This window comes from Portunus trituberculatus, chromosome 2 (genome assembly GCF_017591435.1).
Source record: "Portunus trituberculatus isolate SZX2019 chromosome 2, ASM1759143v1, whole genome shotgun sequence".
NCBI classification, from domain to species: domain Eukaryota; kingdom Metazoa; phylum Arthropoda; class Malacostraca; order Decapoda; family Portunidae; genus Portunus; species Portunus trituberculatus.
Window position 1 is genome coordinate 9,218,785 of NC_059256.1, and position 12,518 is coordinate 9,231,302.

A 12,518-nucleotide genomic window follows, 5' to 3' on the forward strand; every position below is an offset into this window, starting at 1 on the left:
TAACCACTCCTCTCTCTCCCACAGATTTGAATCTTGTGTTTTGAAGTTTTTAATGTTTTTCTGTTTTTTTACATTATTCGTGTGTTTTTGTTTTTTAATGTTTTTTAATGTGTTTTGGTGTTTTTCATTCATTGTTCCTGTGTTTTCTAATTTTTTGGTGTTTTAAGCCTCCTTTCCAAGCACGCCATCACACACAACCTGCAGTTCATGCTGCAGGCCATGGGGAGGCGGTGGAGGTGTGGGGTCCAGCACGCCATCACAGACAACCTGCAGTTCATGCTTGGGATGGGACACACTGGGACAGCCTCGGAAGTTGGTGGGGCTGTGGCAATTTTGCCACTCAGACCTGTTGCCATGTTACTATTATTGCACATCCTAAGAAGGTGTGTGTATGTGTGCATATGTGTGTTTACCTAGTAGTATTGTACAGGGTTGGAGCGGGCCTCGTAGCGTCCTGTCTCCATGTCTCCAATTTTTTCCTTCAAGTTATGCACATTATGTGGTGTAACAACTTCACCGCTCAATGCATTCCACTTTTCCACCGTTCTATGAGGAAAACTATTTTCCAATATCCTTGACACACTGCCTCATCCTGATCTTGTTTACATGTCCTCTTGTCCTTCCATCTTCTGTCAGTCACCAGCACCAGGTCTTCCTTGTCTATTTTGTTCAATGCCATTGACTATCTTGTACATTGTTATTAGGTCCCCTCATTCTCTTCTATCTTGTAAGGTTGGCAGTCACATTTCCTTCAGCCATTCTTTGTATATTAGGTCCTTTAGTTCTGGCACCATCTTTTTAGCAATCTTCTGTATCCGTTCTAATCTTCTTATATCCTTTTCAGAACTCGTGGAGACCACACCACAGCTGCATATTCCAGCCTTGGGCGTATCATGCTTGTGATGATTTTTTTCATCATATCTTTGTCCATGAATTGAAGTGTCATTCTTATATTTGTCAACATTTTACATGATAATCCAAATATCTTGCCTATGTGTTTTTTGGGTTCAGATTTTCCTGTATAATCACTCCCAGTTTGATAACTCTTAGCAGCTTTGCATCATCAGCAAGTACATTAATATAACTGTTTACCCCATTGTGAATGTCGTTTACATAAATCTGGAACATAAATAGAATTTTAAAGTTTTTATGTTGTGGATTTATCATTGGTGTGGATATAATGTGGATATTCATATTTAGTAATTTTAAATAGTATTGTGTGTGTGGATATTTGTGGATTTATCATTGATGTGGATATAATGTGTGGATATTAATTCATTGTGTGTGTGTGTGGATAGGAGACTTTAATATATACTTTAGACAGAATATATATTTTATTATTTTATCTCTCTCTCTCTCTCTCTCTCTCTCTCTCTCTCTCTCTCTCTCTCTCTCTCTCTCTCTCTCTCTCTCTCTCTCATTCCAGCTTTATATATTAATTACTCAGGAAATTATTATTATTACCATTATTATCAATTATTTATATTTTCTGTTATTCTCTCATTTATTTATTTATTTCATTTATTTATTTGAGTTTTAGTACTTAAGTTTCGCCGCCTGTCTGTATGTCTGTCTGTTTGTATGTCTTGTTATGGCTTTCAATACAGAGATATATTTTCAGTACATATTTGGGACTATTTATTTATTCCTGTGTGTGTGGGGGGGGGACTCTCTCTCTCTCTCTCTCTCTCTCTCTCTCTCATTGCTAAATTTAGGCCACAAGGTCAGCATGACTTGTACAGCCTCATTGACCATCTCCTAGACTCTGCCACCCTCAAGGAAATACTCAGGGAATATCCTCAGTTTGCTCCCAGACTGTAGGAAGTCTAAGGCAATAAGGTGTGCAATATGTGTATTTATTTATTGAAATACTTGTATTCTTGTTGTGTATACTGTCCAGAGTTATGTTTGTGATACTTTAACCTTAAGTCTTTGCCCAGGGGGTGGGTGGCAAGGCCCATCCTCCTCCTTTGTTGTAATTATTTATTAGTTCAACAATAAATGTATCAATCAATCTCTCTCTCTCTCTCTCTCTCTCTCTCTCTCTCTCTCTCTCTCTCTCTCTCTCTCTCTCTCTCTTATGCAGCTATGTAATCGCCGCTGGGCGAATGTAGTGTTCAGGATGACAAAACAACCCAGTCGTTTAGTCGCTTTAATGCGGTTAACCTGCATGACAATCAAATTGACACCAGTATGAGGAATATTGAAATGTAAACAAAAACATGCAAAATAAGACGTGTAGCCATCATAATAATAATTGATTACTTAATACAACATACAGGCAACGTAAGGATAACCGATATAAACATCATAATGTACCAGATAATTCTTAATGCCCTACTTATACATAATCACTGACACAGTGATAAGTAACATGAATCATGAACAATGACACGAAGGCAACCATACGTGTATTGTAACTCACAGTGTAATAGCAATGAACTTAACAATAATTCTCAGCTGAGTAGCAAATGGCAAATGAACTACAACATAACACTTACGACAATGAGGGTCGGCGTTGGACAGAATAAGATGTATGGAGAATCAGAGGGCGGAGTGCAACTCCTCTCTCACTGACGACCAGACAGAATCTGCCTCCTTCAGAGGCAGCTGGGGCACACCACATGCGACCTATTTCTTCATCCCCTGCAGAATCAGCAGCGATCCTCTGTGTCCTTATCTATCCTACGCGCAGCGTCATCAGTCTTGCACATAAACAACCCTCTCACTACCTCTCTGCATCTAAGTTAACCTCCGTACATCTTCACTACTGTTACTTACTGTTATATGTCCTTAATACTACAAGTTATGATAATTAACTATTCTCTTATTACTTAGCATCCTCTATCGCCAGCAGCCTCACATCACAGTGTGAGGCACCACGACTGGCGACTACAAGCTAGGTCAAACCAATCGTATTTTTACCACTACTCTTATTCCATTGTCATCCCTCGCCTCTGATCCTATTTATTACTTATGGCGTTACCAGACGACAATGAGCAGCTCGCCACTGTTACACCTCGTCCCCCACTCAAGGGATAATACTCGCTTTGGTGAGGGGCCCTGGTGACTCGTGAGTGAGACAAAAGGTGATCTGCGGGGAACTTTCGAGATGGAAAGGTGCACTAGAGGATAGAGGTTTGAAGATTAGTAGAAGCAAGACCGAGTACCTACCCTTTAATGCGGTAGATGGTGGAGATGATATGAGTATAGATGGGGAAGCCATTAAAGAGTTACTGCCTTCCGATATCTTCGATCGCATGTAACTATGGACGGTGAACTAGATGTAGAAATAAACCATCGGATTCAGTGTGGATGGAATTCCTGGCGAAAAATGTCTATGTGACAGAAAATTAAGTGCAAGACTGAAAGGTAAAGTTTACAAAGCAGCAATGATGTATGGAAGTGAAACTTGGGCTATGAAGAAGGTACATGAAAAGAAGGTTGATGTAGCAGAAATGAGAATGTTAAGATGGATGTGCGGTGTAACAAGAAAAGATAAGATCCAGAACGAGTTGATAAGAGGCACAGTGAAAGTTGCAGAGATAAGTTCAAAGATGCAAGAAAGAAGGTTAAATTGGTATGGGTATGTAATGAGAACAGATGAAAACTATGTACGAAGAAGAGGAATGACTATGGATGTGGAGGGAAGAAGAGGTACACCGAAGCTGAGATGGAAGAACAAGCTGAGAGAAAATATGAGTGAAAAAGGACTGCTACAAAATCAGGTGGCTGAAAAAGAATATCTGGAAGAGACTAGTGAGGAACAGCGATCCCATATGAAGATGGGATATAAGCTGAGGAAGAAGAAATGTAGTGATTTGTAATGTCGATATTTTGTCACTCATCTCCCACTGTTTATCATCTTTTTTTTTTTATGATTATGTGTTGATTTTGTTGTTTCGTATTTTTTTTTGTATCTATTTGTGTATTTTTATTAGGTTTATATATTGTGTGTTGTTAATGTTGAGTTTGGTAATGTCGACATTTTGAAGCTTCTTCCCCACGGCTACTTGTATCTTCAAATAAATTAAAACCATAAAAGCATTGAGTATTCCACACATAATTCCCAGATAACTTTCAAATACTTAGAATTTAACACATACAAGGACATAGTATTGGAATTTGTAGCGGGCAAGGAGAAGAGAGTGAATTCCTTTAGAGCCACAGCTGATGGCGTCGGTACCTCCCGCCAAGACACAGGGGTGAGCTCACTGGAGTGCCGTTGTATTTCCAGCCTGTATAGAGGTGACAGTGCCGTGACAGAGGTGTGGAGGTTATTAATGCACCAAGGAACAGGTGTGTAAGGTGTGGCAGTGGTGTTGATAAGGGATTAGTGTGTAAGGAGAGAAAGAAGTGTGGTGGGCCGAGTGCACGTCTGCTCATGTCAACAAATAGTGGTGATGGCCGTGTGGTGTTGCTTATACACCCCATAAACACCCCACAACATGCCCATATACACCTACACACACAAAGTGAAGTGATGACATTCCCGACAGCACCAGCGGCGAGACAAGAGAGCAATAACTCTTCACCACGACTCTCCACAACGCCTCACCATCATTTATTTCAGGTATTTCTAAGGCCACTCTCTTATTTGTAGGTTTTCTTTGCATCCGAGAGTGAAAACAGTGCCCAAATGTTGAAAAGGTGATGGGTATATATAAGCAGCAGTTGTCAGTATTACCAGCTATTATTTGCTTCTTTGACTCACCGTAAGCCAAACATGTGTCAGAATGGAACCACTACTATTGTGCCATTGCATGTTTCCTGGCCAAGTTTGCCCGATAAGGCTTAATTTGGTTGTGGTGAGATAATAAATGCAACATAAGGATTATGGAGCCAGCGCTGCAGTGTTCCCGGATGTTACCTCCCGCCCGGCCCCCCCCCCCCCCCGCCCCCCAGTGGCAACCTGCGGGTTCCAATACTTTTTTTTATATATTCTCTAAAAATAATATTACGCTTCCATGATGTGTTTTTATGGTTTCTCTAAATATTTCGTTGTGTTTGAAGTGTGTTCCGCGCCTGTGTTCGGTAAATATGTGGCGTTTAGTGGTGTTTTATAGCTTAAATAGGAGCTGCCAAAACCGTCCAAATTTTCCAACTCCCGATTTCAATTTTTTTATTTTGAGGTGTACTGGGCCTATATTTGATCAAAGAATCGTCTGTACTTTTTTAAGCGTGAAATCAATCCATTGAGTGAAATATGTGGACTTTGAAGTGGTGTTTTGTCCCGTTTAAAGTATGTTTTATTTTTTTCGATTTTATTTGTTTACGTTTCTGTTTGACGGTCAAACTCGTTGTAGAATGCCTTAAAAGAAAGCTCAGACTCTGTAGAATGTGTTAGAATACTTGCCAAGTGAAAATAGGTGGACTTTACAAGAGTTTTTAATGAGTTTAGAGTGTAATGGTTTTGTTTTACATGTATGCTCTTTCACTCGTTCACTTCTGGTTCTAGGTCAGTGTTGGATGCCTGAGAAGAGAGTTTATATTGTCTAATATTTTTCGAAAGAAATATAAAGTCGAAATGGCTGGACGTTTTGGCAGCGTTATAAGCGGAAATGTTTATATACATTTTATATACCTAATCTAGACAGTTCTTTAAAACTAGTTAAGCAGGAGATGTTTTGATGTTTTGGATATTAATTAAAGTATCTATCAAGTCATAAAAAAGTAAGCATTCGGCCTTGGCTTCGTTTTTTCTTGAAGTCATTTTTAAAATTATTTACGTAATTCAGACGAGTCACCAGTGTTTCCGCGCTCTTGATGACGTCACAGCCCAGGCCCAGGCCCGGGTCCCTCCTCCCTACCGCCCAGTTCGTCGATATTTTGCCTAATATCTAGTGATCTCTACGTGTTTTCATGTGTTTCTTGGCTCAGGTGTGTAGATATTAGTAGCAGAAGGAAGAAGCAAGGATAAATAAAGGAGGGTGAGGAGGAAGGAAGCAGAAAGGGAGGAATAAGTGGAGGAGCAGGCAAGCCACAAGAGGTACTCTCCCTCCACTTCCTCAATATTTTGCCTAATATCTCGTGTTTTCTAAGTGTTTTGATGTGTTTCTAGGCTCAGGCGTGTAGATGGGAGCAGTAGAAGAAACAAAAAAGAAAGAGGACGAAGAAGAAAGGAAAAATGGAAGTGGAAGAAGAGGAGGAGCCAAGCCACAATATTTAGGTAAGTCCCTTTTAATGTTACCGTTCTTTATAACGCATTTTGGTGTTTTGGGGTTAAATCTGAAGTATTTTGAGTGTGTTTGGTAGTGTTGCAGGGCGTTTTGGGTGTATTTTGTGTGTTTTCAGTGTGTGTTAGATGTGTTTAGGTATATTTTACATATCTTGAGTGTGGTGTAGAGGGGTGTTTGAATATATGGGTGTGTTCTGAGTGCGGTTAGAGTAATTTTGAGGTGTTGCATGGTGTATTGAGTGTGTTTTAGGTTAGTTTTAAGGGTTTTAAGTGGTCTGTGCGTGTGTGGGGATGATTTTGGTGTGTGCTGAGTGTTTTAAGTGGTCTGTGCGTGTGTGTGGACTGTGTGGGTATGATTTTGGTGTGTGCTGAGTGTTTTAAGTGGTCTGTGCGTGTGTGTGGAGTGTGTGGGTATGATTTTGGTGTGTGCTGAGTGTTTTTAAGTGGTCTGTGTGTGTGTGTGTGTTGTGCTGGGTGTTTGAAGTGATCTTTGCGTGTGTGTGGAGTGTGTGGGGATGATTTGGTGTGTGCTGGGTATTTTAAGAGGTGTGTGCGTGTGTGGGGATGGTTTTGGTGTGTGCTGAGTGTTTTAAGTGGTGTGTGAGTGTGTGTGGGTATGATTTTGGTGCGTGCTGGGTGTTTGAAGTGGTCTGTGCGTGTGTGTGGAGTGTGTGGGGGTGACTTTGGTGTGTGCTGGATGTTTTAAGGGGTCTGTGCGTGTGTGTGGAGTGTGTGGAGGTGATTTTGGTGTGTGCTAAGTGTTTCTAGTTTAGTTATGGGTTTATTTATTAATATTTTGAAGTGTTGCGTAGTGTTTTGAGTGTGTTTTGAGTTAATGTCCTCACTTACTTTTGTTACTCTTGTATAATTTCATGGTATGATGGACGCAGCTGAGGTGGGCCTCCGGTGCGGCCAGGCAGTTCAGCCTTGCCGTCAACCCTCCATGTGATGAGTGAGTTTAGGGATGTTTTTGGGGGGTTTTGAGTGTGCTTTGGATGTGTTTAGGTGATGTTTGGATGTTTGCCTCATCCGCATGTTCAAACACTAGCAGCTGGTGTGACTTGATTTTTTCTTTTTTTTTCCTTATTTTCAACAATCTCAGCCTTTTTTCCAACCTAACCTAATGTAGCACCCCATAACCACTCCCTCTCACTCCCTGGCTGCTAAAAAAATTAGATTCAAAACAAAGTTATAGAATTTATGACTTGAATTTTTGAGGATATTGTAAGGTATTGGTTGTCTTTGAAGTATTTACCTTGTTGTATTGATATGATAATCGAAATATCTTACTTATGTGTTTTTAAGGGTTCAGATTTTCCTGTATAATCACTCCCAGATCTTTTTCCTCTTTAGTCTTCATTATTTTTTGCTCTCCCATCAAATAGTTCCATACCGGTCTTCTCTTACTCTTTCCTAGTTCCATTACATGACATTAAACTCCAATTTCCACTTGTTGCTCCACTCCTAGATCTTGTTTGTACCTTTGCGGGAAACTCTATTTTTTAACATCTCTCAGACATCTTCCCTTCCTGAGCTTTTTACTATGCGATCTTGTTGTTTGAATGTCATATTCTTCTCTCAGTCTAACCTAACTTTGTCATTTTATTTATTTATTGATTAATTTTTAACTAACCTAATCTAACCTAACCAAACATTTGCAGGTCCGCAGAAAACGACACGCTGATTTATTTGAAGTCAAGGACGGAGCCTTGAAAACACCACACCCGTTTTGTCCACCGCCATCACCACCTTCTCCCAGATCAAGGACAAAGTGTATTACAGACTCACACATAAGGAAGATATGCGTGTGATTGTGTTTGGGTGTGTTTGGATGCATTTGGGTGTGTTTTGGGTCTGTTTGGGTGTGTTTTGAGGTGTTTTGAGTATGTTTGGTGTGTTTTGGGGTTCTTTGGAGCATTTGGGTGTGTTTTGAGGTGTTTTGGATGTGTTTTGAGTGTGTTTAGATGTGTTTGGGTATGTTTGGGTATATTCAGGTGTGTTTGAGTGTGTTTGGGTGTGTTTTGAGTGTTTCATGTGTTTTTGATGCATTTGAATGTGTTTTTGGATATTACAAGTGTTTGGGTGCAGTTTTGGGTGTGTTTGTTTGTGTGTTTCAGGGTGTGTTATGATGCTAATGTATTTTAAGCTAACCTACCACCCAAGACTCTCTCTCTCTCTCTCTCTCTCTCTCTCTCTCTCTCTCTCTCTCTCTCTCTCTCTCTCTCTCAAGATTTGCTATATATAAAGTAGAAATCGTGTTATTTTTTTATTTTATTTTATTTTATTTATTTTTTTTTTTTTTTACGATAAGGCCTATAGCGCCTGTAGGCATACTTGAAGAGTGTATGGGAAACGCTGTTCAGGTTCTGCCCATTAGTGGCGCAGGCAATTTTATTTATAGTGGTGGGCATATTAGGGCCCATATCACCGCCCAAGCTCATCTTGAGTGTAACCACCTAGAACCTGGTTATCATGGTGACATGTAGGTAACTTTAAATCACTCCACAAATGGCAAAGTGTTTTAAGGCTGTACGTGGTGGGATTCCAACCTACGCGTGGACGTCTGCCCGATCCCACGCTCACCACCTTATCCACTATGCCTCCCTATGTTAATCGAACTATCAAATTATCCTTAAAAACCTGTGTGACTGAAATAATAGTCTTGAAAATATAGGTTATGTGGCCTCTATATTTAAGTGCACACAGATGAGACTTTTTTTTTGCTAAGAGCTTTTCTGCTATTGATGATGTAGATAAAATGTTATTCTGTCAATACAACCATCAAACTACACCTCAAAACCTGTGTCACCTGTGTTTTAAAAATATAGGTTATGTGGCCAATATTTTTCAAAGTCCACACAGATGAAACAATTTATTAGTAAGAGTGTTTTTGTTATTGACAAGGTAGAAATCATATTAATCTTTCAATGGAACCATAAAACTACCCTTAGAGAAGTGTTTGTGCTATTGATAGAGTAGATATCACACTAATCTGTCAGTAGAACCATCAAACTACCCTTAAAATCCCTTGTGACTGAAATTAGTGTCTTTTTAAAATACAGGTTATGTTGCCATAATTTTACACCCCACAGATATGAGAAACCTTTTTTGTAAGAGTGTTTGTGCTGTTGATAGAGTAGATGTCACACTAATCTGTCAGTAGAACCATCAAACTACAGTTAAAACCCTTACAACAAAGGTTTCTTATATCTGTGGACTTTGAAAATTGTGCCAACATGACCTATATTTGAAAAAGACTAATTTCAGTTTTTTTTTTTATTTATTTATTTTTTATTTTTTTTTTTCATTGTAATCCCTTTGGAAGAGAAGGGTTAAGACACATTTCAAACTAAGTTGGCCTCCCACCTCGTTATTATTTTGTGAGTCCTTTGTTTGTTTGTTTGTGTGTTGCCTGAGGTTAACACCTTCATCATGTAAGACACAGTTTGCCTTACAGTTTGGATCATCATTAGGATTGAGAGACTCCTCACACCAAGCTGCGGTTCTCCGCTTCACCTGCGTCTTCCTGAAGAAGTGTGGACAACTACCCCACCTGTGATCACCTCACAGGCCTCCACCAGGGCTCATAGGATCTGTGGGATCGTCAAAGCCCGAAAACAACAACAGGATAGAGACTAGAGTACCCTGACTTATAGTTTTGTCTTCAACATTTTTAGAACAATGATGATGAGACACAGCATGATTAATACATTGAAGTATTCATTATTGTTTAGATATGTATCATATTTAGATTCTAAACATGAAATAAAAACATCAATAAACCATTGTGTATTTCTGCTACCTTTATTATAAGTGTTGACTGAACACACTACAAAAAGGTACATCCACACATACTGTGTGTGTACCTCTGGGCATGTGTATATTAGATAGTTTGACCTTCTTTACTGATGTTATAAGCCTTTGTATGAAGTGAACATTTTCTTGACTTGGAACACTGAGCGATTCTTTCTATAGTGAGAATAGGATCTCATATACTATTGTATGCAGCTCAGAATTTGTTATTCCCTCTTAGTGTTGGTGGTTATTTTTGTGATAGTATTTGTTGAATATGTAGTATATACATGCCTACAGTGACCTCTAATAGCAGAAAGAAGAGTGGGTAGGAGTAGCGGTACCTAATGAAGCAGAGTTGTAAGTCAATACATGTGGTGAGCGTGTCATCAGTCAGTAATGAGATCACTCTAAATACGACATGAAACACCTCAGCCAGGCAGTGGTGGCACTCACACCAGTTTGAAAGCACGCGGTGTGACACTGGGTGGCTATAGATGGCATTGGTGTGAAATAAGCTAACTGGCAACCACAAGGCGCACACCTCAGTCATTCTTGATCACTAGCGAGCTTTCCTCTCATGGTTATCTATACTGGTTGATAAAGACCAGATGATTGATTGATTGATACATTTATTGTTTAATTAATAAATAGTTACAACAAAGGAGGAGGATGGGCCTTGCCACCCACTAGACAGTATACATAACAAGAATACAAGTATTTCTTTAATCTCTATGGTGTTTTTTTAGGTTACTGTATTTATTCTGGGTGTGGTTTGTGTAGATTATAGTTTCAGAGCGATTTTCATGTATTTTAAAGGTTTAGTTACTTATCAATGTGGTATATTTGTAGTTTATTAAGTTTTTATTGGGATGTGTTGATCGTTGTGCTTGTGTTTGTGTTGTCGTGTGATTTGTGGTCAATATACGTGTTCATTTATCTCACTATAGGAAAAGTCTTGTCATTATCAGTAACTTTATTTTGTCGAGATGATAACAAAGATTGGATTTACACTTGCAACCATAGAAATAACAAAATAGTTGCTCATAAAAATATAGAACACCTTTTTATTAAACAATACTGAATTAAGAAAGACTGTGGGATGAAATTGAAGTTTGTGGAATCAAAACATAATACGCCTGGCGATGCTCAGACGGGTCAGTGTGGCCAAGGCCTCGGTGAGGGGAGGGTGTACGCTGCTGTTCTGCCTTGTGCCCCCTATGTCCCCTCCTACACGCCCATATCTCGGCGCCGTGACCTGACCTCACTTCACCTGACCTTGTGATTACCTGCCATTCCGTCCTGAAGGTGAGGCCTACGTGGGGGGCTCAGGATTTAGGCCTAGGGCGTGGCTTCCAAATTTTGTCTAATGTAAATAAAAATGTTTTGTTTTTCTTTATTTTTTTTAGGTATTTTTTATTTATTTCAGGTCGATTTGGGATTTTTTTTTGGATTTGAGGTGAAAAATTTAGGCCTACCTGTGACATTTGCTGGTAGGATGAAGAAAACTAGGCCTCTCCTTATTTTTAATCTTTTTTTATTTATTTATATTAACGAAACGTATTTTTTTTTTATTTTTATTTTACACAAAAAAAACACACACACACACACACACACACACACACACACACACACACACACACACTACTACTACTACTACTACTACTACTACTACTACTACTACTACTACTACTACTACTACTACTACAGGCTATCTTATATATCTCTTTCCCTAGGTCTAACAAGCTTGGGGGGCCTCCTGAGAAAGCGGGGATATTAGGGGGGTGGGATGGAGAGGAACCTAACCTAACCTAAAATCTGTCCTGAAGTTGTTATTAATTTTCGATAGGCTGAAATGGGGTTTAGAAATGATCATAGGCCTACTTTAACCTAACCTAATTAATTTTCGATAAGGTGAAATGGAGTTTTAGGAATGTTTGTAGAAGTGTGAAGTGTGACCCAGACTGAGAGAGTGAGTAGAGTGAGGTGTGGTCCAGCCGCTGGTTCACTCTGCAGTAGTGCCGTTTGGGGACACAGCCATAAAGTTACTTAGTTCTTGAAGTGGTAGGTGCGTTAATGGTGTAGACTTGTGGTAATGGTGATAAGGGTGACACACACACACATACACGCACACAGACACAGACACACACCAGAGGGACGAGTTATGTGTGTATTTCAAGCGTGTACACATTTTAAGGTCAATATTGTCGGAAAGTTTGTTGTGTTTCAGTAATTCAGTGTTGTGTGGTGTTGTGGTGTTGTGGTGGTGTTCCTGCCACCCCACCAGTGTTAGGAGTGTGTTGTGTGGGTGTAAGGTGTGTGCGTGTGTGCTAAGTAATTGTGTAAGTGTGTAAGTATTCATGTAAGTGGAGAGAAGAGGAGGAGGAGGAGGAGGAGGAGGAGGAGGAGTTTGTAATGGAAAGACAAGAAGAAGAAGAGGAGGAGGAGGAGGAGGAGGTGAGGTTGTGGAGGTTGTGGAGAGGTCAAAGGGGTGAAGGGGTGAAGAGGTTGAGGACGTAGAGAGGTTGTGAAGAGGTTTGAGAAAGTG

The 12,518-nt window shown here is 39.8% G+C and overlaps 1 protein-coding gene and 1 long non-coding RNA gene across 2 annotated transcripts in view; both read left to right on the forward strand.

Annotated features, from left to right (window-relative positions):
- Positions 1-6,127: 6,127 nt before the first annotated feature.
- LOC123505050 lies at positions 6,128-7,881 on the forward strand. The gene is made up of 3 exons (XR_006675033.1): positions 6,128-6,169; positions 7,069-7,130; positions 7,840-7,881. It is a non-coding gene; the product is annotated as an uncharacterized LOC123505050 (long non-coding RNA).
- A 3,229-nt stretch (positions 7,882-11,110) lies between these two features.
- Positions 11,111-12,518, forward strand: part of LOC123505057 (EH domain-binding protein 1-like) — a 59,794-nt gene continuing 58,386 nt past the window's right edge. The window contains 1 exon segment of the mRNA XM_045256086.1: positions 11,111-11,278. The gene's annotated coding sequence lies outside the window, so the exon portion shown is untranslated.